Source organism: Pongo pygmaeus, chromosome X (assembly GCF_028885625.2).
Source record: "Pongo pygmaeus isolate AG05252 chromosome X, NHGRI_mPonPyg2-v2.0_pri, whole genome shotgun sequence".
In the NCBI taxonomy this organism is placed as follows: domain Eukaryota; kingdom Metazoa; phylum Chordata; class Mammalia; order Primates; family Hominidae; genus Pongo; species Pongo pygmaeus.
In genome coordinates, this window is record NC_072396.2 from 74,939,731 (window position 1) to 74,965,600 (window position 25,870).

General features: G+C 40.6%; 1 pseudogene; it reads left to right on the forward strand.

Annotated features, from left to right (window-relative positions):
* LOC129024119 (cytochrome c oxidase subunit NDUFA4-like) lies at positions 1-23,169 on the forward strand (annotated as a pseudogene).
* The last annotated feature ends 2,701 nt before the right edge of the window (positions 23,170-25,870 follow it).

The following is a 25,870-nucleotide window of genomic DNA, read 5'->3' on the forward strand; positions in this document are numbered from 1 at the left end:
ATGCAGAAGACCAATAAATGGAGACATCCTGTGTTCATGGATGGGAACATGGTTAACACGTAGGTGCTACACAAAGCCGTTACAGGTTAAACGTAGTGAGTCCCTAGGAAAATGACAATGGTGCTTTTCACAGCACTAGCAGAAACAAACCTAAAACCCCTGCTTCTTGACTGTGAGCCTCCCTGCCCATGTTTCTATTGGGTGCTAGCTCTTTGTGTGGAACAGAGGCTTGCAGCTCCTCTGTGAGCCTGGTGCTTCTCATGCATCATGAAGAGGGCCGTCACTAGACACTGAATCTGCCAGCACCTTTACCTTGAACTTCCCAGTCTGCAGAACTGTGGGAAATAAACATTTGTTCTTTAAGCCACCCCGTCTACGGTACTTTGTTATAGCAGCCTGAATTGACTAATACTAATCATCAGGGAAATACAAATGAGAACCACAATATTACCTCATGCCTGTTGGGATAGCCACTATTAAGAAAAAAAAAAAACCCAGAAACTGGAACCCCTGTACACTAGTGGGAATGTGAAATGGTGCACCCACTATTAAAAACAGTATGATAATTTCTCCAAAATTTAAAAATAGAATTACCTAAATATGATCCATCAATCTGACTTCTGGGTATACATCAAGAATACCTGAGAAAGGATCTTGAATATATATTTGCACACCCATATTCATGGCAGTATTATTCACAATAGCCAGGAGGTAGAAAAAACCTGACTCTCCATGAATGGATGCATGGATTTTTACAAGGTGGCGTATACATCCAATGAAATATTATTTGGCCTTTAAAAAAGGAAAAGCCTGTCATATGATACAACATGAGTGAACCTTCAGGGCATTATGCTAAGTGAAATAAGCTAGTCACCAAAGGACAAATACTGTATGATTCCATTTATATGAGGTACCTAGAGTAATCAAATTTATATCGACAGAAAACAGAATGCTGTGTTCCAGCATCTGAGTGGGGGAAGAGGAAATGGGGGGTTATTTCATGGGTACATAGTTTCCGTTTGGGAAGATGAAACAACTTGTAGAGATAGATAGTGGTGATGGTTGTACAGCAATGGGGATGTAGTTAATACTATTAAACTGTGCGCTTAACAATAGTGAAAATTGTAAACTTCTTTGCAACAAGAAAACAGATTTATTGATTTTAAGAGAAAAGACACTATTTTGTTTTGAAAAATACAAGAAAGCTAGCCCAAGTACACATCTGAAATATGCAGAAAAAATCCTACTCATATCTTCAGTATGTTCCAATAATTTGTTCAAACAACACACTAAAAGTTAATAAATATTTTTATAATTCTAAAAGTCTCACAAGTATTGTACAATGCAAATCACCCACAAACTATTATTTAGCTCATGCCAATTATACGAGGATGTGATTTACAAAAGATTTAGTGTTTCTCACAAAAATCACATCAGGAAATACGTATTTACAAAATCAAATTTATTATTCAAAAAATCATAACATTATTCAGTAAAAATGTGTCTAAATAATTTAAAAGTTTATTCAACTGTAGTCCAAAATTGGGAAGAAAATTGCATTATCACACACATACTATCTCTACAAAAGTTGCTTACCACACTTGTGTAATATATCCAGTCAATTGTAAAATATGTTCAACTATCTCCTAGTGTTACAATGTTTCTGTGCTTGCTCTGAGCCAATCTGATGCCTCGGGTGGTCCTGGACCTGCATGTCAGAGGCCCAGCCTGGAATTGAAGCCAAAGGAACTAGCCTGGCCCTGGGCAAGCCTGGAGCCTTTAATCCTTGGGGGCTGGCATGGAAGCTGGCAGTGCAGTTGCTGGCCTGGTCCTTGAGGTCACAGGGGTCAGCCTGGAGCTGGAGTGGGTACAGAGGCTAGGTCTATGTATGCCAGCCTAAAGTCTGAAACTACAGAAGCTAGCCTATCATTGAAGCAGACTGGGTCCAGGGTAGGTAAGCATTGTCCTGACATGGGAGGATCTGGAAGCTGGGTTTACAAGTCCAGGCCTGAAGTCTGGGGTGGTGGGGACTGGTCTGGAGGTAACGTCTGCATGTGCCAGCCTGGAGTCTGGGGTTCTGGAGGCTGACCTGGAGTCTGAGGCTGCACGGCCACCCTGGTGACTTGGCAGGCCTGGTGGCCATGGGTGCCAGCTCAGAGCCTGGGGCTATGAGGCTAGCCTGGCCCCAAGGTGGGCCTGGTGTCTTGGTTCATGGGTGTACCCAGAGTCTAGGGTTGAGGGGAGCAGCCTGGCCATGGGGCCAGTCTGGAGCCTGGGACAATCATGGCCTGCCTGGTGATGAGGTGGGCCTGGAGCCTGAGTCTGTGCAGGCTGGACTGGCACTGTGTTGGAGCTGAAGACAGTGTGCACGGGTGACCTGGAGCCTGGGATTGGCACTGGGTTGGAGCTGAAGACAATATGCAGGGGTGACCTGGTGCCTGGGACTGCAAGGGCAAGCCTGGAGCCTGAGTCTCTGGGGGCCAGCCTATGCTAAATTTATTTTCAACAAGAGTCCCAAGGCCATTCAATGGGGAAAGAATCATTTCTTAAACAAATGGTGCTAGGACAACTGGTTATCCATATGCCAAAAAATGAAGTTGGACCGCTATCTCATACCCTATACCATGTACCAAAATTAACTCAAAATGTATCAAAAACCTAAATGTAAGAGTTAAAAATATTAAACTATTAGAACAAAGTATAGGGATAAATCATGACTTTGTATTTGGCATTCGATTCTTAGAATATGACACCAAAAGCACAGGCAATGAAAATTAAAAAGATAAATGGGACTTCATTGAAAATTGTAAACTTTTGTGCATCAATGGACATTTTCAAAAAGTGAAAAGATAGCAGAATAGGAGAAAAAACTTTGCCAATCATATATCTGATAGTTTGATATCCAGAATATATTAAAACTTACCAAAAAAACCCAACAACAAAAGACAACCCCAGTTTTGAAATAAGCAAAAGATTTGAATGGACATGTCTCCAGTGAAGATATACAAATAGCCAAGAAATGCATGTAAACATACTCAACATCATTAGCTACTAGGAAAATGCAAATGAAAACAATAAGGTACTATTTCACATCTACCAGGATGCCTATACTTACTTCAATAGGGAAAATAAGAATTGTTGAATAGGATGTGGAGAAATTAGAACTTTCATACATGGCTGCTGGGAATGTAAAATAATTCAGCCACTGTGGAAAACATTTTGGTGGTTCCTAAAAAGTTAAACATAGAATTACCATGTGAATTGGGAATTACACTCATAGGTCTATAGTCAAAAGAGATGAAAACAGTCCAGGTGAGGTGGCTCAAACCTGTAATCTCAGCACTTTGGGAGGCTGAGGCGGGCAGATCACCTGAGGTCAGGAGTTCAAGACCAGCCTGGCCAACCTGGTGAAACCCCTTCTCTACAAAAATTAGCTGGGCGTGATGGCAGGTGCCTGTAATCCCAGCTACTTGGGAGGCTGAGGTGGGAGAATTGCTTGAAGCTTGAACCTGGGAGGCAGAGGTTGCAGCGAGCTGAGATCCCACAACTGCACTCCAGCCTGGGCAACAGAATGAGACTCTGTCTGAAAAAAAAAAAAAAAAGAAAAGCAGGATGGTCAAATAGGAACAGCTCCAGTCTGCAGCTCCCAGCGAGATCAACACAGAAGGCAGGTGATTTCTGCATTTCCAACTGAGATACCCAACTCATCTCATTGGGACTGGTTAGACAGTGGGTGCAGCCCATGGAGGGTGAGCTGAAGCAGGGTGGGCCGTCACCTCCCCCAGGAAGCTCAAGGGGTTGGGGAACTCCCTCCCCTAGGCAAGGGAAGCAGTGAGGGACTGTGCTGTAAGGAACAGTGCACTCTGGCCCAGATACTACACTTTTCCCATGGTCTTCACAACCCTCAGACCAGGAGATTCTCTCGGGTGCCTATGCCACCAGGGCCCTGGATTTCAAGCACAAAACTGGGCAGCCATTTGGGCAGACACCGAGCTAGTTTCAGGAGTTTTTTTCATGCCCCAGAGGCACCTGGAATGCCAGCAAGACAGAACTGTTCACTCCCCTGGAAAGGGGGCTAAAGCCAGGGAGCCAAGTGGTCTAGCTCCCTAGATCCACGACTGGATCCCACCCTCGTGGAGCTCAGCAAGCTAAGATCCATTGGCTTGAAATTCTCACTGCCAGCACAGCAGTCTGAAGTCGACCTGGGATGTTCAAGCTTGATGAGGGGAGGGGCATCTGCCATTACTGAGGCTTGAGTAGGCGGTTTTCCCCTAACAGTGTAAATAAAGCCCCCAGGAAGTTCAAACTGGGCACAGCCCACTGCAGCTCAGCAAAGCTGCTGTAGCCAGACTGCCTCTCTATATTCCTCTGCTGTGGGCAGGGCATCTCTGAAAGAAAGGCAGCAGCCCCAGTCAGGGGCTTATAGATAAAACTCAGATCTCCCTGGGACAGAGCATGTGGGGGAAGGGGTGGCTGGGGGCACAGCCTCAGCAGACTTAAATGTTCTTGTCTGCCAGCTCTGAGGAGAGCAGCAGATTTCCCAGCACAGCACTCAAGCTCTGTTAAGGGACAGACTGCCTCCTCAAGTGGGTCCCTGACCTTTGTGCCTCCTGACTGGGAGACACCTCCCAGGAGGGGTCGACAGACATCTCATACAGGAGAGCTCTGGCTGGCATCTGGTGGGTGCCCTTCTGGGATGAAGCTTCCAGAGGAAGGAACAGGCAGCAATCTTTGCTGTTCTGCAGCCTCCACTGGTGATACCCAGGCTACAGGGTCTGGAGTGGACCCCCAGCAAACGCCAGCCAACCTGCAGCAGAGGGGCCTGACTATGAGAAGCCAAACTAACAGATAGAAAGGAACAGCATCAATATCAACAAAAAAGACATCCACACAGAAACCCCATCCGAAGGTCACCAACATCGAAGGCCAAAGGTAGATAAATCCATGAAGATGACAAAAACCCAGTGCAAAAAGGCTGAAAATTCCAAAAACCAGAACACCTTTTCTCCTCCAAAGGATCACAACTCCTCACCAGCAAGGGAACAAAACCAAACGGAAAATGAGTTTGACAAATTAACAGGGTAGACTTCAGAAGGTGGGTAATAACAAACTCCTCCAAGCTAAAGGAGCATGTTCTAACCCAATGCAAGGAAGCTAAGAACCTTGAAAAAAGGTTAGATGAATTGCTAACTAGAAAAAGTAGTTTAGAGAGGAATATAAATGACCTGATGGAGCTGAAAAACACAACAAGAGAACTTCGTCAAGCATACACAAGTATCAATAGCTGAATCGATCAAGTAGAAAGGATATCAGAGATTGAAGATCAACTTAATGAAATAAAGTGAGAAGACAAGGTTAGAGATAAAAGAGTAAAAAGAAACAAACAAAGCCTCCAAGAAATATGGGACTATGTGAAAAGACCAAACCTACATTTGATTAGTGTACCTGAAAGTGACAGGGAGAATGGAACCAAGTTGGAAAACACTCTTCAGGATATTATCCAGGAGAACTTTCCCAATCTAGCAAGATGGGCCAACATTCAAATTCAGGAAATACGGAGAACACCACAAAGATACTCCTTGAGAAGAGCAACCCCAAGACACATAATTGTCAGATTCAACAAGGTTGAAATGAAGGAAAAAATGTTAAGGGAAGACAGAGAAAGGTAGGGTTACCCACAAAAGGAAGCTCTTCAGACTAACAGCGGATCTCTCTGCAGAAATCCTACAAGCCAGAAGAGAGTGGGGGCCAATATTCAACATTCTTAAAGAAAAGAATTTTCAACCCAGAATTTCATATCCAGCCAAACTAAGTCTCATGAGTGAAGGAGAATTAAAATCCTTTACAGACAAACAAATGCTGAGAGATTTTGTCACCACCAGGCCTGCCCTAAAAGAGCTCCTGAAGGAATCACTAAATATGGAAAGGAAAAACTGGTACCAACCACTGCAAAAACATACCAAATTGTAAAGACCATTGACACTATGAAGAAAATGCATCAACTAACAGGCTAAATAACCAGCTAGCATCATAATGACAGGATCAAATTCACACATAACAATATTACCTTAAATGTAAATGGACTAAATGCCCTAATTAAAGACACAGATTGGCAAATTGGATAAAGAGTAAAGACCTGTTGGTGTGCTGTATTCAGGAGACCCATCTCATGTGCAAAGACATACATAGGCTCAAAATAAAGGGATGGAGGAATATTTACCAAGCAAATGGAAAGAAAAAACAAAAAAGGAGGAGTTGCAATCCTAGTCTCTGACAAAAAAGACTTTAAACCAACAGAGATCAAAAAAGGCAAAGAAGGGCATTACATAATTGTTAAGGGATCAATTCAACAAGAAGAGCTAACTATCCTAAATATAAAGGCACCCAATACAGAAGCACCCAGATTCATAAAGCAAGTTCTTAGAGACCTACAAAGAGACTTAGACTCCCACACAATAATAGTGGGAGACTTCAACACCCCACTGTCAATATTAGGCAGATCAACGAGACAGAAAATTAAGAAGGATATTCAGAACTTGAACTCAGCTCTGCACCAAGTGGACCTAATAGACATTGACAGAACTCTCCACCCCAAATCAACAGAATATACATTCTTCTCAGCACTACATCACATTTATTCTAAAATTGACCACGTAATTGGAAGTAAAACACTGCTGAGCAAATGCAAAAGAACAGAAATCGTAACAGTCTCTCAGACCACAGTGCAATCACATTAGAATTCAAGATTAAGAAATTCACTCAAAACTGCACAACTACATGGAAACTAAACAAACTGCTCCTGAATGACTACTGGGTACATAATGAAATGAAGGCAGAAATGAAGATGTTCTTTGAAACCAATGAGAACAAAGACACAAGGTACCAGAATCTTTGGGACACAGTTAAAGCAGTGTTTAGAGTGAAATTTATGGCACTAAATGCCCGCAGGAGAAAGTGGGAAAGATCTAAAATCAACACCCTAACATCACAATGAAAAGAACTAGAGAAGCAAAAGCAAACAAATTCAAAAGCCAGCAGAAGACAAGAAATAACTAAGATCAGAGCAGAACTGAAGGAGATGAAGACACAAAAAAAATCCTTCAAAAAAATCAATGAACCCAGGAGGTGGTTTTTTGAAAAGATCAACAAAATAGATAGACCACTAGCTAGACTAAGAAAGAAGAAAAGAGAGAAGAATCAAATAGATACAATAAAAAATGATAAAGGGAATATCACCACTGATCCCACAGAAATACAAACTACCATCAGAGGAGACTATAAACACCTCTATGCAAATAAACTAGAAAATCTAGAAGAAATAGGCAAATTCCTGGACACATACACCCTCCCAAGACTAAACCAGGAAGAAGTCGAATCTCTAAATAGACCAATAACAAGTTCTGAAAATGAGGCAGTAATTAATAGCCTACCAACCAACAAAAGTCCAGGACCAGATGGATTCACAGCCGAATTCTACAAGAAGTACAAAGAGGAGCTGGTACCATTCCTTCTGAAACTATTCCAAAGAATAGAAAAAGAGGGAATCCTCCCTAACTCATTTTATGAGGCTAGCATCATCCTGATACCAAAATCTGGCAGAGACACAACAAAAAAAGAAAACTTCAGGCCAATATCCCTGATGAACATTGATGTGAAAATCCTCAGTAAAATACTGGCAAATCAAATCCAGCAGCACATCAAAAAACTTATCCACCATGATCAAGTTGGCTTCATCCCTGGTATGCAAGGATGGTTCAACACACACAAATTAATAAATGTAATCCATCACATAAACAGAACCAAAGACAAAAACCACATGATTATCTCAATAGATGCAGAAAAGGCCTCTGATAAAATTCAACAATGCTTCATGCTAAAAACTCTCAATAAATTAGGTATTGATGGAACATATCTCAAAATAATAAGAACTATTTATGACAAACCCACAGCCAATATCATACTGAATGGGCAAAAGCTGGAAGCATTCCCATTGAAAACTGGCACGAGACAAGGATGCCCTCTCTCACCACTCCTATGTAACATAGTATTGGAAGTTCTGGCCAGGGCAATCCTGCAAGAGAAAGAAATAAAGGGTATTCAAATAGGAAGAGAGGAAGTCAAATTGTCCCTGTTTGCAGATGACATGATTGTATATCTAGAAAACCCCATCATCTCAGCCCAAAATCTCCTTAAGCTGATAAGCAACTTCAGCAAAGTCTCAGGATACAAAATCAATGTGCAAAATCCCAAGCATTCCTATACACCAATAACAAACAGAGAGCCAAATCATGAGTGAACTCCCATTCACAATTGCTTCAAAGAGAATAAAATACCTAGGAATCCAACTTACAAGGGATGTGAAGGACCTCTTCAAGGAGAACTACAAACCACTGCTCAACGAAATATAAGAGGACGCAAACAAATTTTAAAACATTCCATGCTCATGGATAGGAAGAATCAATATTGTGAAAATGGCCATACTGCCCAAACTAATTTGTAGATTTTATGCTATCTCCAACAAGCTACCAGTGCCTTTTTTCACAGAATTAGAAAAAACTACTTTAAATTTCATATGGAACCAAAAAAGAGCCCATATAGCCAAGACAATCCTAAGCAAAAAGAACAAAGCTGGAGGCATCACGCTACCTGACTTTAAACTATACCACAAGGCTACAGTAACCAAAACAGCATGGTACTGGTACCAAAAGATATATATATATATATATATATATATATATATATATACACATACATATATATATATATATATATATACATACATATATATTAATGGACCAAAACAGAGGCCTCCGAAATAATGCCACACATCTACAACCATCTGATCTTTGACAAAACTGACAAAAACAAGAAATGGGGAAAGGATTCCCTGTTTAATAAATGGTGTCGGGAAAACTGGCTAGCCATATGCAGAAAACTGAAACTGGACCCCTTCCTTACACCTTATACAAAAATTAACTCAAGATGGATTAAAGACTTAAACATAAGACCTCAAACTATAAAAACCCTAGAAGAAAACATAGGCAATACCATTCAGGACATAGGCATGGGCAAAGACTTCATGACTAAAACACCAAAAGCAATAGCAACAAAAGCCAAAATAGACAAATGGGATCTAATTAAACCAAAGAACTTCTGCACAGCAAAAGAAGCTATCATCAGAGTGAACAGGCAACCTACAGAACGGGAGAAAATTTTTGCAATCTCTCCATCTGACAAAGGGCTAATATCCAGAATCTACAAAGAACTTAAACAAATTTACAAGAAAAAAACAAACAACCCTATAAAAAATTGGGCAAAGGATATGAACAGACACTTCTCAAAGAAGACATTTATGTGGCCAACAAACATATGAAAAAAAGCTCACCATCACTGGTCATTAGAGAAATGCAAATCAAAACTACAATGAGATACCATCTCACACCAGTTAAAATGACAATCACTAAAAAGTAAGGAAAAAAAAATGCTGGAGAGGATGTGGAGAAATAGGAATGCTTTTACACTGTTGGTGGGAGTGTAAATTAGTCCAACCATTGCAGAAGGCAGTATGGTGACTCCTCAAGGATCTAGAACCAGAAATACCATTTGACCCAGCAATCTCATTACTGAGTATATACCCAAAGGATTAGAAATCATTCTACTATAAAGACACATGCACACATATGTTTATTGCAGCACTGTTCACAACAGCAAAGACTTGGAACCAACCCAAATGTCCATCAATGATAGACTGGATAAAGAAAATGTGGCACATATACACCATGGAATACTATGCAGCCATAAAAAGGATGAGTTTATGTCCTTTGCAGGGTCATGGATGAAGCTGGAAACCATCATTCTCAGCAAACTAACACAGGAACTGAAAACCAGACAATGCATGTTCTCACTCATAAGTGGGAGTTGAACAATGAGAACACATGGACACAGGGGGCAGAACATCACACACTGGGGCCTGTCAGGGGGTTGGGGGCTAGGGGAAGGATAGCATTAGGAGAAATACCAAACGTAGATGATGAGTTGATGGGTGCAGAAAACCACCATGGTACTTGTATACCTATGTAACAAACCTGCATGTTCTGCACATGTATCTCAGAACTTAAAGTATAATAATAATAATAAAAGAACTGAAAACAGGTGCTCAAAGAAATACTTGTACATGCATGTTCATAACAGTATTATTTCAAAAGTCAAAAAGTGGGAATAACCCAAATATCCATCAACTGATGAATGGATTAACAAACTGTTGTCTATGCATACAGTGAAATATTATTCAGCCTTTAAAAGGAATGAAATACTGATACATGCTACAACGTGGATAGGCCTCAAAAACATCATGCTAAGAAAAAAAAAAAAGCAAAGATCAGGCGCAGTGGCTCATGCCTAACACTTTTGGAGGCCAAGATGGGTGGATCACTTGAGGCCAGGAGTTCGACACCAGCTGGGCAACATGGCAAATGCCGTCTCTACAAAAAAATTAGTCAGATGTGGTGGTGTGTGCTTGTAGTTCCAGCTACTCAGGAGGCCAAAGTGGGAGGATCCCATAAGCCCAGGAGTTCTAACAAGGCTGCAGTGAGCCATGTTCACACCATTGCACTCCAGCCTGAGTGACAGAGTGATACTCTGTCTCAATAACAAAAAAAAAAAAAAGAGAGAGACATGAAGGTTACATATTGTATGATTTGATTAATATGAAATATCCAGAATAGGTAAATCCATAAAGACAGAAACTAAATTAGTGGGTGCCAGAGCCCAGGAGGAAGAGGATAGGAAGTAGTTTCCTAATGAGTATGCAATCTCTTTGAAAATGATGAAAATGTTCCAAACTAGATAGAAGCAGTACTTGCACAACATTATGAAAATACTAAATGCTGCTGGACTGTTCATTTTGAAAGGTTAATGTTATGAAAATTGCTCCTCAAAAAATAAATTTAAGTTTTTTGCTTTTTGTTTTTTTTTTTTGAGACAGAGTCTCAGTCTGCCACCCAGGCTGTAGTGCAGTGGCGCACTCTGAGCTCACTGCAAGCTCTGCCTCCTGGGCTCACACCATTCTCCTGCCTCAGCCTCCCAAGTAGCTGGGAATAGAGGCACCCAATCCAAGCCTGGCTAACTTTTTGTACTTTTAGTAGAGATGGGTTTTCACAGTGTTAGCCAGGATGATCTCATCTCCTGACCTTGTGATCCACCCGCCTCGGCCTCCCAAAGTGCTGGGATTATAGGAGTGAGCCACCGTGCCGGGCCCATAAATTTAAAAATTTATTGGCAATAGATCTAGGGTCTATTTCTGGAATCTCTATATATCCCCCTGACTTATATCTACCACATTGCCAATAACACACTTGTCTTAATTAGTGTAGTATTCTGGTGAGTCTTAAAAGTGGGTTTTGGCATGGACACAGGGAGGGGAACATCACACACCAGGGCCTGTCAGGGGCTGGGGGGCTTGGGGAGGGACAGCATTAGGAGAAATACTTAATGTAAATGACGAGTTGATGGGTGCAGCAAACTAACACGGTACATGTATACCTATGTAACAAACCTGCATGTTGTGCCTAGGCACCCCATAACTTAAAGTATAATAATAATAATAAAGTGGGTTTTGGGAGGCCAAACCAGGAGGACCACTTGAGCTCAGGAATTGAAGACCAGCCTGGGCAACATAGTGAGATCTGTGAAACATAATGAAATCTCATCTCTACAAGAAAATAAAAAACTTAGGTGTTATGCTGCACACCTTTAGTTCTAGCTACTCAGGAGGCTGAGGCAGGAAGATCACTTAAGCCCGGTAGTTAAAGGCTGCAGTGAGCCAAAATTTTGTCACTGCACTCCAGCCTGGACAACAGAATGAGACTCTGTCTTAAAAAAGAAAGAAAGAAAGAAAGAAAGAGAGAGAGAGAGAGAGAGGAGAGAGAGAGAGAGAGAGAGAGAGAGAGAGAGAGAGAGGGAGGGAGGGAGGGAGGGAGGCAGGGAGGGAGGGAGGGAGGGAGGGAGAGAGAGAGAGAGAGAGAGAGAGAGAAAGAAAGAAAGAAAAGAAAAGAAAAAAAGTAGGTAAAGTGATTCCTCCAACTTTATTCTTTTTTTTTATTATTATACTTTAAGTTTTAGGGTACATGTGCACAATGTGCAGGTTAGTTATGTATGTATACATGTGCCATGTTGGTGTGCTGCACCCAGTAACTTGTCATTTAACATTAGCTATATCTCCAAATGCTATCCCTACCCCCTGCCCCCACCCCACAATAGGCCCTGGTGTGTGATGTTCCCCTTCCTGTGTCCATGTGTTCTCATTGTTCAATTCCCACCTATGAGTGAGAACATGCAGTGTTTGGTTTTCTGTTCTTGCGATAGTTTGCTGAGAATGATGGTTTCCAGCTTCATCCATGTCCCTACAATGGACATGAACTCATCATTTTTATGGCTGCTTAGTATTCCATGGTGTATATGTGCCACATTTTCTTAAGCCAGTCTATCATTGTCAGACATTTAGGTTGGTTCCAAGTCTTTGCTATTGTGAATAGTGCCACAATAAACATATGTGTGCATGTGTCTTTATAGCAGCATGATTTATAATCCTTTGGGTATATACCCAGTAATTGGATTGCTGGGCAAATGGTATTTCTAGTTCTAGATCCATGAGGAATCACCACACTGTCTTCCACAGTGGTCGAACTAGTTTACAGTCCCACCGACAATGTAAAAGTGTTCCTATTTCTCCATACCCTCTCCAGCACCTGTTGTTTCCTGACTTTTTAATGACTGCCGTTCTAACTGGTGTGAGATGGTAACTCATTGTGGTTTTGATTTGCATTTCTCTGATGGCCAGTGATGATGAGCATTTTTTCATGTGTCTTTTGGCTGCATAAATGTCTTCTTTTGAGAAGTGTCTGTTCATATCCTTCACCCACTTGTTGATGGGGTTGTTTGATTTTTTCTTGTAAATTTGTTTGAGTTCATTGTAGATTCTGGATATTAGCCCTTTGTCAGATGAGTAGATTGCAAAAATTTTCTCTCATTCTGTAGTTTGCCTGTTCACTCTGATGATAGCTTCTTTTGCTGTGCAGAAGCTCTTTAGTTTAATTAGATCCCATTTGTCAATTTTGGCTTCTGTTGCCATTGCTTTTGGTGTTTTAGATATGAAGTCCTTGCCCATGCCTATGTCCTGAATGATATTGCCTATGTTTTCTTCTAGAGTTTTTATGGTTTTAGGTCTAACATTGAAGTCTTTAACCCATCTTGAATTAATTTTTGTATAAGGTGTAAGGAAGGGATCCAGTTTCAGCTTTCTCCATATGGCTAGCCAGTTTTCCCAGCACCATTTATTAAATTGGGAATCCTTTCCCCATTTCTTGTTTTTGTCAGCTTTGTCAAAGATCAGATGGTTGTAGATATGCAGCATTATTTCTGAGGGCTCTGTTCTGTTCCATTGGTCTATATCTCTGTTTTGGTACCAGTACTATGCTGTTTTGGTTACTGTAGCCTTGTAGTATAGTTTGAAGTCAGATAGTGTGATGTCTCCAGCTTTGTCCTTTTGGCTTAGGATTGACTTGGCAATGTGGGCTCTTTTTTGGTTCCATATGAACTTTAAAGTAGTTTTTTCCAATTCTGTGTAGAAAGTCATTGGTAGCTTGATGGGGATGGCATTGAATCTATAAATTACCTTAGGCAGTATGGCCATTTTCACAATATTGATTCTTGCTACCCATGAGCATGGAATGTTCTTCCATTTGTTTGTATCCTCTTTTATTTCATTGTGCAGTGGTTTGTAGTTCTCCTTGAAGAGGTCCTTCACATCCCTTGTAAGTTGGATTCCTAGGTATTTTATTCTCTTTGAAGCAATTGTGAATGGGAGTTCACTCATGATTTGGCTCTCTGTTTGTCTGTTATTGGGGTATAAGAATGCTTGTGATTTTTGTACATTGATTTTGTATCCTGAGACTTTGCTGAAGTTGCTTCTCAGCTTAAGGAGATTTTGGACTGAGACGATGGGGTTTTCTAGATATACAATCATATCATCTGCAAACAGGGACAATATGACTTCCTCTTTTCCTAATTGAATACTCTTTATTTCCTTCTCCTGCCTGATTGCCTTGACCAGAACTTCCAACACTATGTTGAATAGGAGTGGTGAGAGAGGGCATCCCTGTCTTGTGCCAGTTTTCAAAGGGAATGCTTCCAGTTTTTGCCCATTCAGTATGATATTGGCTGTGGGTTTGTCATAGATAGCTCTTATTATTTTGAGATACGTCCCATCAATACCTAACTTATTGAGAGTTTTTAGCATGAAGGGTTGTTGAATTTTGTCAAAGGCCTTTTCTGCATCTATTGAGATAATCATGTGTTTTTTGTTGTTGGTTCTGTTTATATGCTGGATTACATTTATTGATTTGCATATGTTGAACCAGCCTTGCATCCCAGGGATGAAGCCCACTTGATCATGGTGGATAAGCTTTTTGATGTGCTGCTGGATTTGGTTTGCCAGTATTTTATTGAGGATTTTTCCATTGATGTTCATCAGGGATATTGGTCTAAAATTCTCTTTTTTTGTTGTGTCTCTGCCTGGCTTTGGTATCAGGATGATGCTGGCCTCATAAAATGAGTTAGGGAGGATTCCCTCTTTTTCTATTGATTGGAATAGTATCAGAAGGAATGGTACCAGCTCCTCCTTGTACCTCTGGTAGAATTTGGCTATGAATCCATCTGGTCCTGGACTTTTTTTGGTTGGTAAGCTATTAATTATTGCCTCAATTTCAGAGCCTGTTACTGGTCTATTCAGAGATTCAACTTCTTCCAGGTTTAGTCTTGGGAGGGTGTATGTGTCAAGGAATTTATCCATTTCTTCTAGATTTTCTAGTTTATTTGCATAGAGGTGTTTATAGTATTCTCTGATGGTAGTTTGTATTTCTGTGGTATTGGTGGTGATATCCCCTTTGTCATTTTTTATTGCGTCTATTTGATTCTTCTCTCTTTTCTTCTTTATTAGTCTTGCTAATGGTCTATCAATTTTGTTGATCTTTTCAAAAAACCAGCTCCTGGATTCATTGATTTTTTGAAGGGTTTTTTGTGTCTCTATTTCCTTCAGTTCTGCTCTGATCTTAGTTATTTCTTGCCTTTTGCTAGCTTTTGAATGTGTTTGCTCTTGCTTCTCTAGTTCTTTTAATTGTGATGTTAGGGTGTCAATTTTAGATCTTTTCTGCTTTCTCTTCTGGGCATTTAGTGCTATAAATTTCCCTCTACACACTGCTTTGAATGTTTCCCAGAGATTCTGGTATGTTGTGTCTTTCTTATCGTTGGTTTCAAAGAACATCTTTATTTCTGCCTTCATTTCATTATGTACCCAGTAGTCATTCAGGAGCAGGTTGTTCAGTTTCCATGTAGCTGAGTGTTTTTGAGTGAGTTTCTTAATCCTGAGTTCTAGTTTGATTGCACTGTGGTCTGAGAGATAGTTTGTTATAATTTCTGTTCTTTTACATTTGCTGAGGAGTGCTTTACTTCCAACTATGTGGTCAATTTTGGAATAAGTGTGGTGTGGTGCTGAGAAGAATGTATATTCTGTTGATTTGGGGTGGAGAGTTCTGTAGATGTCTATTAGGTCCGCTTGGTGCAGAGCTGAGTTCAATTCCTGGATATCCTTGTTAACTTTCTGTCCCGTTGACCTCTCTAATGTTGATGGTAGGGTGTTAAAGTCTCGCATTATTATTGTGTGGGAGTCTAAGTCTCTTTCTAGGTCTCTAAGGACTTGCTTTATGAATCTAGGTTCTCCTGTATTGGGTGCATATGTATTTAGGATAGTTAGCTCTTCTTGTTGAATTGATCCCTTTACCATTATGTAATGGCCTTCTTTGTCTCTTTTGATCTTTGTTGGTTTAAAGTCTGTTTTATCAGAGACTAGGATTGCAACCCCTGCCTTTTTTTGTTTTCCATTTCTTGGTAGATCTTCCTCCATCCTTTTATTTTGAGCCTATGTGTGTCTCTGCACGTGAGATGGGTTTCCTGAATACAGCACACTGATGGGTCTTGACTCTTTATCCAATTTGCCAATCTGTGTCTTTTAATTGGAGCATTTAGCCCATTTACATTTAAAGTTAATATTGTTATGTGTGAATTTGATCCTGTCATTATGATGTTAGCTGGTTATTTTGCCCATTAGTTGATGCAGTTTCTTCCTAGCCTCAATGGTCTTTACAATTTGGCATGTTTTTGCAGTGGCTGGTACCATTTGTTCCTTTCCATGTTTAGTGCTTCCTTCAGGAGCTCTTTTAGGGCAGGCCTGGTGGTGACAAAATCTCTCAGCATTTGCTTATCTGTAAAGTATTTTATTTCTCCTTCACTTATGAAGCTTAGTTTGGGTGGATACGAAATTCTGGGTTGAAAATTCTTTTCTTTAAGAACGTTGAATATTGGCTCCCACTCTCTTCTGGCTTGTAGAGTTTCTGCCAAAAGATCAGCTGTTAGCCTGATGGGCTTCCCTTTGTGGGTAACCCGACCTTTCTCTCTCACTGCCCTTAACATTTTTTCCTTCATTTTAACTTTGGTGAATCTGACAATTATGTGTCTTGGAGTTGCTCTTCTCGAGGAGTATCTTTGTGGTGTTCTCTGTATTTCCTGAATTTGCATGTTGGCCTGCCTGGCTAGATTGGGGAAGTTCTCCTGGAGAATATCCTGCAAAGTGTTTTCCAACTTGGTTCCATTCTCCCCATCAGTTTCAGGTACACCAATCAGACGTAGATTTAGTCTTTTCACATAGTCCCATATTTCTTGGAGGCTTTGTTTGTTTCTTTTTATTCTTTTTTCTCTAAACTTCTCTTCTTGCTTCATTTCATTCATTTGATCTTCCATCACTGATACCCTTTCTTCCAGTTGATTGCATCAGCTACTGAGGCTTGTGCATTCGTCACATAGTTCTGATGCCTTGGTTTTCAGCTCCATCAGGTCCTTTAAGGACTTCTCTGCATTGGTTATTCTAGTTAGCCATTTGCCTAATTTTTTTTCAAGGTTTTCAACTTCTTTGTCATGGGTTTGAACTTCCTCCTTTAGCTCAGAGTAGTTTGATCATCTGAAGCCTTCTTCTCTCAACTCGTCAAAGTCATTCTCTGTCTATCTTTGTTCTGTTGCTGGTGAGGAGCTGTGTTCCTTTGGAGGAGGAGAGGCACTCTGATTTTTGGAGTTTCCAGTTTTTCTGCTCTGTTTTTTCCCCATCTTGGTGGCTTTATCTACCTTTGGTCTTTGATGATGGTGATGTACAGATGGGGTTTTGGTGTGGAGGTCCTTTCTGTTTGTTGGTTTTCCTTCTAACAGTTAGGACCCTCAGCTGCAAGTCTGTTGGAGTTTGTTAGAGGTCCACTCCAGAACCTGTTTGCCTGGGTATCAGCAGCGGAGTCTGCAGAACAGCAGATATTGGTGAACAGCAAATGTTGCTGCCTGATTGTTCCTCTGGAAGTTTTGTCTCAGAGGAGTACCTGGCTGTGTGAGGTGTTAGCCTGCCCCTACTGGGGGGTGCCTCCCAGTTAGGCTACTCGGGGATCAGGGACCCACTTGAGGAGGCAGTCTGTCCATTCTCAGATCTCCAGCTGCGTGCTGGGAGAACCTCTACTCTCTTCAAAGCTGTCAGACAGGGACATTTAAGTCTGCATAGGATTCTGCTGCCTTTTGTTAGGCTATGCCCCGCCCCCAGAGGTGGAGTCTACAGAGGCAGGCAAGCCTCCTTGAGCTGTGGTGGGCTCCACCCAGTTCGAGCTTCCTGGCCACTTTGTGTACCTACTCAAGCCTCGGCAATGGCGGGCGCCCCTCCCCCAACCTCGCTGCCGTCTTGCAGTTTGATCTCAGACTGCTGTGCTAGCAATGAGCGAGGCTCCGTGGGCGTAGGACCCTCCGAGCCAGGCGCAGGATATAATCTCCTGGTATGCCATTTGCTATGACCATTGGAAAAGCACGGTATTAGGGTGGGAGTGACACGATTTTCCAGGTGCTGTCTGTCACCCCATTCTTTGACTAGGAAAGGGAATTCCCTGACCCCTTGCATTTTCCGGGTGAGGCAATGCCTTGCCCTGCTTTGGCTCACACTTGGTGCACTGCACCCACTGTCCTGCACCCACTTTCTGACACTCCCCAGTGAGATGAACCTGGTACCTCAGTTGGAAATGCAGAAATCACTCATCTTCTGTGTCACTCACGCTGGTAGCTGTAGACTGGAGCTGTTCCTATTCGGCCATCTTGGCTCCCGTCAGTCTATTCTTCTTAAAATTGTTTTAATCATTGTAGTTCTTTTGATTTTCAGTATAAATTACAGAATCATGTTGTGTATGTCTACAAAAAATCATACTATCAGTTTAATTGTATTGCGTTATATCTATAGATGAATACAAGGAGAACTCATACATTTATTGAGTGTTCCCATTCATAAACAAAGTATACTCACGTTTATTCCATTCATTTAGGCCTTCATGGATTTATTTTATTAGCATTGTGTAGTTTTCAGGACTTCGAATTTCTCTGACTCATACCTAGGTTTTTCATTTTTGGAGCTATTGTAAATGACACTGGTTTTTAAATGTTTTGTTTCCATTTATGCAGTTACTTTATATATAAATACAACTGATTTTTGCATATTGAGCATATATGCTTTACCTTTTGTGAAGTCACTTATTATTTCTAGGATTTTTTTTGTAGATTCCATGGGATTCTCTGCATAGATAATAATGTCATCTGTGAACACCAGGCAGTTTTATTTCTTCTTTTCCTCTATGAATGTCTTTTGTTTCTATTTCCTGAATTATTATGATAGGAAAGACTTCTAAGTATGATGTCGAATAGAAGTGGCAAGAGTACATAACCTTGTGTTGTTCATGAACATAGGAGAAAAACATTCAGTTGTTTACTCTTAACTATGATATTAGCTGTGAGTTTTCTTGTAGAATCCCTTTATCAAATTGAGGAAGTTTTCTATTCTTAGTTTGGTGGGAGTTTATGTCCTGAATAGATGTTGAATTTTGCCAAAGGCTTTTTATACATCAATTAATATTACCATGTCTTTCTTTTATTGACCATTAATATAATGGAATCAATTGATTTTTTTAACATTGAATAAACCCTGCATTCCTGAAATAAGCCTCACATGGTTGAGCGATATTTTTCTTTTTAGACATTGCTGGATTCAATTTGCTAATATTTTGTGATGATTTTTGCATTTATGTTCATGAGAGTTGGTGGTCTGTCATTTCTTGCTTGCTTGCTTCTTTTATACTGTCTTTGGCTGGTTTTGGTATCAGGGTAATCCTGGCCTCATAAAATGTGTTGACAAGTAGTCCTTCCTGTTCTATTTTTGGGAAGAGATATTGTAGAGTAGGTATTATTTCTTCTTTGAATGTTCGGTGAGATTTGCCAGTGAAGCCATCTGGGCTGGGAATATCTTTTTTGGAAGGTATTTAACTATGAATTCCATTTGTTTTTATATATAATTTTTTTGTAGAGATAGTGTCTCATTTTGTTGCCCAGGCTGGTCTCGGTCTTCTGAGCTCAGATGATCCTCCCACCTTGGCCTCCCAAATTTCAATGCCTTTATAGGACTATTCAAGTTATTTTATATTGGGTGAGTTTTGATAATTTGTGTCTTTAAAAGAATTAGTGCATTTCATGTAAGTTGTTGAATTACATGCATTGAGTTGTTTGTATTATTGGGTTGGTGTAGAAGTTTTTGCTGTTAAAAGTAATGATGGGCCAGGAGCAGTAGCTCATGCTTGTAATCCCAGCACTTTGGGAGGCCAATGTGGGTGGATTACCTGATGTCAGGAGTTCAAGACCAGCCTGGCCAACTTGGTGAAAGCCTGTCTCTACTAAAAATACAAAAAAAAAAAAAAAAAAATCCTGGTGTGGTTGGGGGCGCCTGTCATCCCAGCTACTCAGGAGGCTGAGGCAGGAGAATCGCTTGAACCTGGGAGGTGGGGCTTGCAGTGAGCCGAGATCAAGCCATTGCCCTCCAGCCTAGGCAACAAGAAAGAAACTCTGACAAAAAAAAAAAAAAAAGTAACGGCAAAATCTGCAATTACTTTTGCACCAACTTAATACCATTTTTCCCTCTACTGGGACATTGCTAGTATGTGTCTTAGTCTGTTTTGTGTTGCTGTAACAGAATACCTGAGATTGGGTAATTTAAAAATAAAAGAGGTTTACTTAGCTCATGTTTCAGCAAGCTGGGAAGTAGAGGAAGCATGGCAAAAGTAACTGCTCAGCTTCTGGTGACAGCCACCTCCTAGGCCAAAACAGTGGAAAAGACCAAAGGAGAAGCAGACATGTGCAAAGAGGGAAAACCTGAGGGGCTTGCTGGCTTTATAACAAACCTACCATTATGGGCACTAATCCAGTCTCACCAGAGCCAGTACTCACTCACTACCTCCAGAACGGCAGCAAGCTGTTCATGAGGGATCTGTCTCCATGACCCAAACACCTCCCACAAGGCCCCACCTCCCAACACCACCACATTGGGGATCCAATTTCCACATGAGTTTTGGCAGGGACAGACCAATCATATCCAAACCATAGCAGTATATTTCTACCCCGATAAGATGAATTTTTTATAATGTGCATTTTTCTGTGCACTTAATGTAAAATAAAGAATTTGTCTGGACTTTGTCCCTGAGTCCTGGGAGATAACCTCTAATCCCTTGCAATTTCCTAAGAGATAGGTGTGTCTTTGTCATTCCTGGTGGGCCCCATGGACCACGCTTCATGGTTTATGCTAATGAGGTGAATCATGGTAGGCCCCTAGATAGTTTATGTAGTGAGATGACTCAGAATGGAGGCTGGCCATACTAGAAAGACCAACCATATGACTAGAGGGTTGGGTCATTGAACTATATGATATCAGCCTAATCATCAGAGAGAGAGAGAGCAAGGTTGTAGACTGAGTTCAACCAGATGGCCAACTAAGTGATGGCCAACACAGAGGGTTTATCTGAATTATCTAATCTGCCATTACCAGAAGGAGAAGACACTGGGTTTATTCCAATCTCAGTGATCACTCCTCAATCTTCCTTACTGGTTCCTCATCTTCTCTAAAAATTCTCTTTTTGGGGATGGAGGCTGTTGAAAGTGTTCTCTATTTTGATCTGCATGGTGGTTACCAGGTGTAGAACTGTGTTAAAATTGTACACTTAGGTTTCTGTGATTTGCCATATGTGTGTTATACCTCATTTTTTTATTTTTCATTTTTTAATTTTTTTTGAGACAGAGTTTCACTTCTGTTACCCAGGCTGGAGTGCAATGACATGATCTCGGCTTGATGCAACATCTGCCTCTTTTGTTGAAGCTATTCTCCTACCTCAGCCTCCTGAGTAACTGAGATTGCAGGCACCCGCCACCATGCCTGGCTAATTGTTGTATTTTAGTATAGACAGGATTTAACCATATTGGCCAGGCTGGTCTCAAACTCCTGACTTCAGGTGATCCACCCACCTTGGCCACCCATAGTGCTAGGATTACAGGTGTGAGCCCCCTCTCCCGGCCTGTTCTACCTCAATTTTAAAAGATATCATACAGAAGTGGAAATACATGGTACAAGCTGGAAGAATATGTTTATCCTATATGCAATTGACAAAAGGCTGGTTTCAAGAATATATTTTGACAACTCCTAGAAATCAATAAGGAAAGACAAACAACCCAGTAAGAAAATAGGCAAAAATCATGAACAGGAATTCCATAGAAGAAGGAACCTATGTGGCCAATAAACACATGAAGATATGCTCAGCTCATCAGTAGTCAGGGAAATGCTAAACATGACCTCAGGATAAATCTTGTACCCATTTGATTGGCAAAGAATAAGAAACCTAGCAACATCAAAGGTTAGAGAGGATGCAGAGCAGTGGGATCTCATACAGCTTGCAACATGTTGGGAATATAAATGAACACAACCAGTTTGGACAACAATGTGGCATCAATATATAAGGCTGAACATTCACAACTCAGCAATTCCTCTCAACGTCCACTGGACAAGAATTTCACAGCAGCTCTGGCCACAGTAGCAAAAACCTGGTAACAATGCAAATGTTCACGAACAAGAGAATGCGTAGAACAACTGTGGCAAATCCACACCATGATATACTATGTAGCAAGGCAAATGGGTGAACTGCAGTTTTATGCTCAACAATGGATAAATGTTAGTTTGAGAAAAGCAATTCCCACAGGACTACATGCAGTGTGACACCCTTTTTATAAAATTCAAAATCAAGCAAAACTGAAGAGGATAATGGTCGGGCACAGTGGCTCATGCCTGTAATCCCAGCACTTTGGGAGGCAGATGCAGATGGAGTGCTTGAGTCCAGGAGTTTGAGATCAGCCTGGGCAACATGGCTAAACCCTGTCTCTATGAAAAATTGGCCAGGTGTCAGGGCGTGCTCTTGTAGTCCCAGCTATTCAGGAGGCTTAGGTGGGAGAATCACCTGAGTCGGGGAGGTCAAGGCTGCAGTGAGCCAAAAATCATGCCACTGCACTCCATACTGAACAATCAGAGTGAGACCCTGCCTCAAAAAAGAAAAAAAGAGTATATTGTTTTATATATATACTTATTTGCAACAAAAATCAAAGGAATGCCAAGTGCACAATTCAGGTTAGGGTTGCTTCTGGTGGGAGTGAAGGAAGTCAAGAAGATGCAGTGAGGGGGAGTTTAGAGGTGGATGTAAGTAAGTTACTAGTAATAGTCTAGCTCTTGGATTGGGTAATAGGCAAATGGGGGCACCTAGCATTGTAAAATAAATAAACAAATAGGGCCTCACATCAATCACAAGTAGCATGTTATGAAACAAGAAGTATTATTAACTCAGTTCTGTATTACCTAAGTCTCCAAAAATCAAATGCTGCATTAGACTACTTAGACCTGGGCCTGAAATATTTGTTCTTCTCTCCTTCCAGGCTACACACAAGCTCCACCTTTGGTCAGGCCAGAAAGCATTCGAGTTTGGCATCCCTCTCTTTGTATATATTTGAGCAGGAAGCACTAGAGCAGGGCTGCATGTCTTGCATCTGACACTGTTTAACCCAGATGCTAATTGGGACAGAAAGAATCCCCCAGAACCTTAGAATAAACTGGAACCCAATGATCAATGCAAGTTCTACTCAGTGAATATAGATTACAGCAAACTGAATAAAAAATGTCCAAACTTCTGAATGAAATGTTTTCCTACAAAACAGGTTAGAGTGAAGGTCTTCCAGAGGCCCTTTGCCCAATTTTCCCCTTAACTAGGAAATATTTCTCCTCCAAGTGCACAAAATCATGTTACTGTATCGTGTTGGGTTTTAACACTGATGAGTAAATATGTTTACCCATTTATTATGAAGAACATGACAAAGGATACAGATGAACAGCCAGAGTAAAAAGATGCATAGGGCACAGTATGTGGGAAGGGGCATGGAGCTTCCATGCCCTCTCTAGGTGCAGCACCCTCCAGGAACTTCCATGTGTTCAGCTATGCGGAAGTTCTCTTCTCCCCAAATTCTTACAAATAGAGAGCCCCAGGGCTCAATCCTTGGTCTGATTCTTTTCTTTAACTACACTCTTGCCATAGCTGATGGAAGACCCTGGTTTTAATATTACCTGTATGAGGAACAGGACAAAGATGACCCTTTTCACCACTTCTATGCCACATAATACTGAAAATTTTAGCCAAAAAACTTAGGCAAGAGAAAAAATATGAAAATCACACAAATCAAAAAATAACAAGTTTACTGGGCGCGGTAGCTTATGCCTGTAATCCTAAGACTTTGGGAGTCTGAGGCAGGTGGATCACATCAGGCCAAGAGTTCGAGATCAGCCTGGGCAACATGGCGAAACCCTGTCTCTACCAAAAATACAAAAGTTAGTCGGGCGTGCTGGCGTGTGCCTGTAGTCCCAGCGACTTAGGGGGCTGGAGCATGAGAATCACTTGAATCCAGGAAATTGAGGCTGCAGTGAGTCGAGATCACACCACTGCACTCCAGCCTGGGTGAGAAAGTGAGACCCTATCTCAAAAAAGAAAAGAAAAAAAAAAAGAAATTAAATTACCTCTGTCTGCAGATGACATGATTTTGTATACATAAAATCTTAAAATATTTTACAAAAAAATTAAAATTCAAATGAATTTTAAGGAAAGTTGCAAAACATAAAATTAACATACACAAATCAGTAGCTCTCTGAAAAGGAAATCAAGAAAACAATCCCATTTACAATAGCTCTCAAAAATAACACAAACTGCTTAGGAATAAATTCAACCAAGGAGGTGAAAGATCTGTACCCTGAAAACTGTAAAACACTGATGAAAGAAATCAAGGAAGCCATAAATAAATGGAAAGCTATCCCATGATCATGGATTGGAAGAATCAATATTGTTTAAATGTCCATACTACTCAAAGCAATCAACAGACTCAATGCAATCCCTATCAAAATTCCAATGCTATTTTTACATGCATAGAGAAAGCAATCCTAAAATTCGCACCAAATCACAAAAGACTCCAGTTACCCAAAGCAATCTTGAGCAAAAAGGGCAAAGCTGGAGGAATCACAACCTGATCTCAAAATATAATAAAAGCTAGAGTAATCAAAACAGCATGGTACTGGCATAAAAACAGACACATAGACCAATATAATAGATTAGAAAAAAATTCATGCATTTATTGTCACGTGATTTTCTTTTTTTAAAGTTTATCATACATATTTACTTAATCTATACAGAATCAAGTGGATAAAACCAGATTCACATTAGTGAAAAATCTCTACAAAATGTCTTTGAAAAGCAAAACAAGACTGCCTCTTAACAATTCATATCCTCATGAAAGACGTGGGCAGTAAATATAAAGCAGTGTGTTTAGCACAAACTAGAAGATATCTGCATCATTTTTTTCACAGTTATTTCCATCTACAGTCTGAAAGAGGTAGATTTTTCTGCAACACCTGAGAATTGAATTGTGATAACCAGGTATAATAAAGGTAATTGCATACATAACTGAAAAATACTGGTCTCAAGACCAAGAAATGTACTCCTAACAAGTCTGAGGATGAAAAGGTCCATATTACCCAAGACCCAAGTTTTCTCTACACCTTGGAGTCTACTGCCACTATAAATAATACACATCACGGTTCCATGATGGTACAACAAATGTAATTTAAGTGAATTCAACATTTAAACCTTTTCTGGGCCAGCCTAGTAGCATTACAGTGTTCTGGAATATGGTAGATATGGGGTGTGCTACAAAGTCACAACACTGGGCTGGTGAGGTATTGTCACGTGATTTTCAACAAAGATGCCAAGAACATAATGTGGTGAAAGGACTGTATCTTCAATAAATGGTGTTGGGAAAACTGAATATCCACATGCAGAATAATGAAATGGGACCCTTGTCTCATATCATATACAAAAATCAAGGCAAATTGGACTCTAAATTTAAATGTTAGACCTGAAACTGTAAAACGACCAGAAGAAAACATAGGGGGAAATATCCATGGCATTGATCTGGGAAATAATTTTTCCGCTATGACCCCAAAAGCATGAGCAACCAAAGAAAGAATAGAGAAATGGGATTACGTCAAACTGAAAGGCTTCTGTACAACAAAGGAAACAATCGACAGTGAAGAGGCAACCTACAGAATAGGAGAAAATATTCACAAACTATACATCTGATAAGGAGTTAATATCCAAAATATATAAAGAACTCAACTCAATATCAAGAAAACAAATCACCAGATTTTAAAATGTGCAAAGGATCTGAATAGACATTTCTCCAAAGAAGACATACAAATGGCCAACAGTTGTATGAAAAGGCTCAACATCGCTTATCATCAGGGAAATATCACAATGAGCTATCACTTCACACCTGTTAAAATGGCTATTATCAG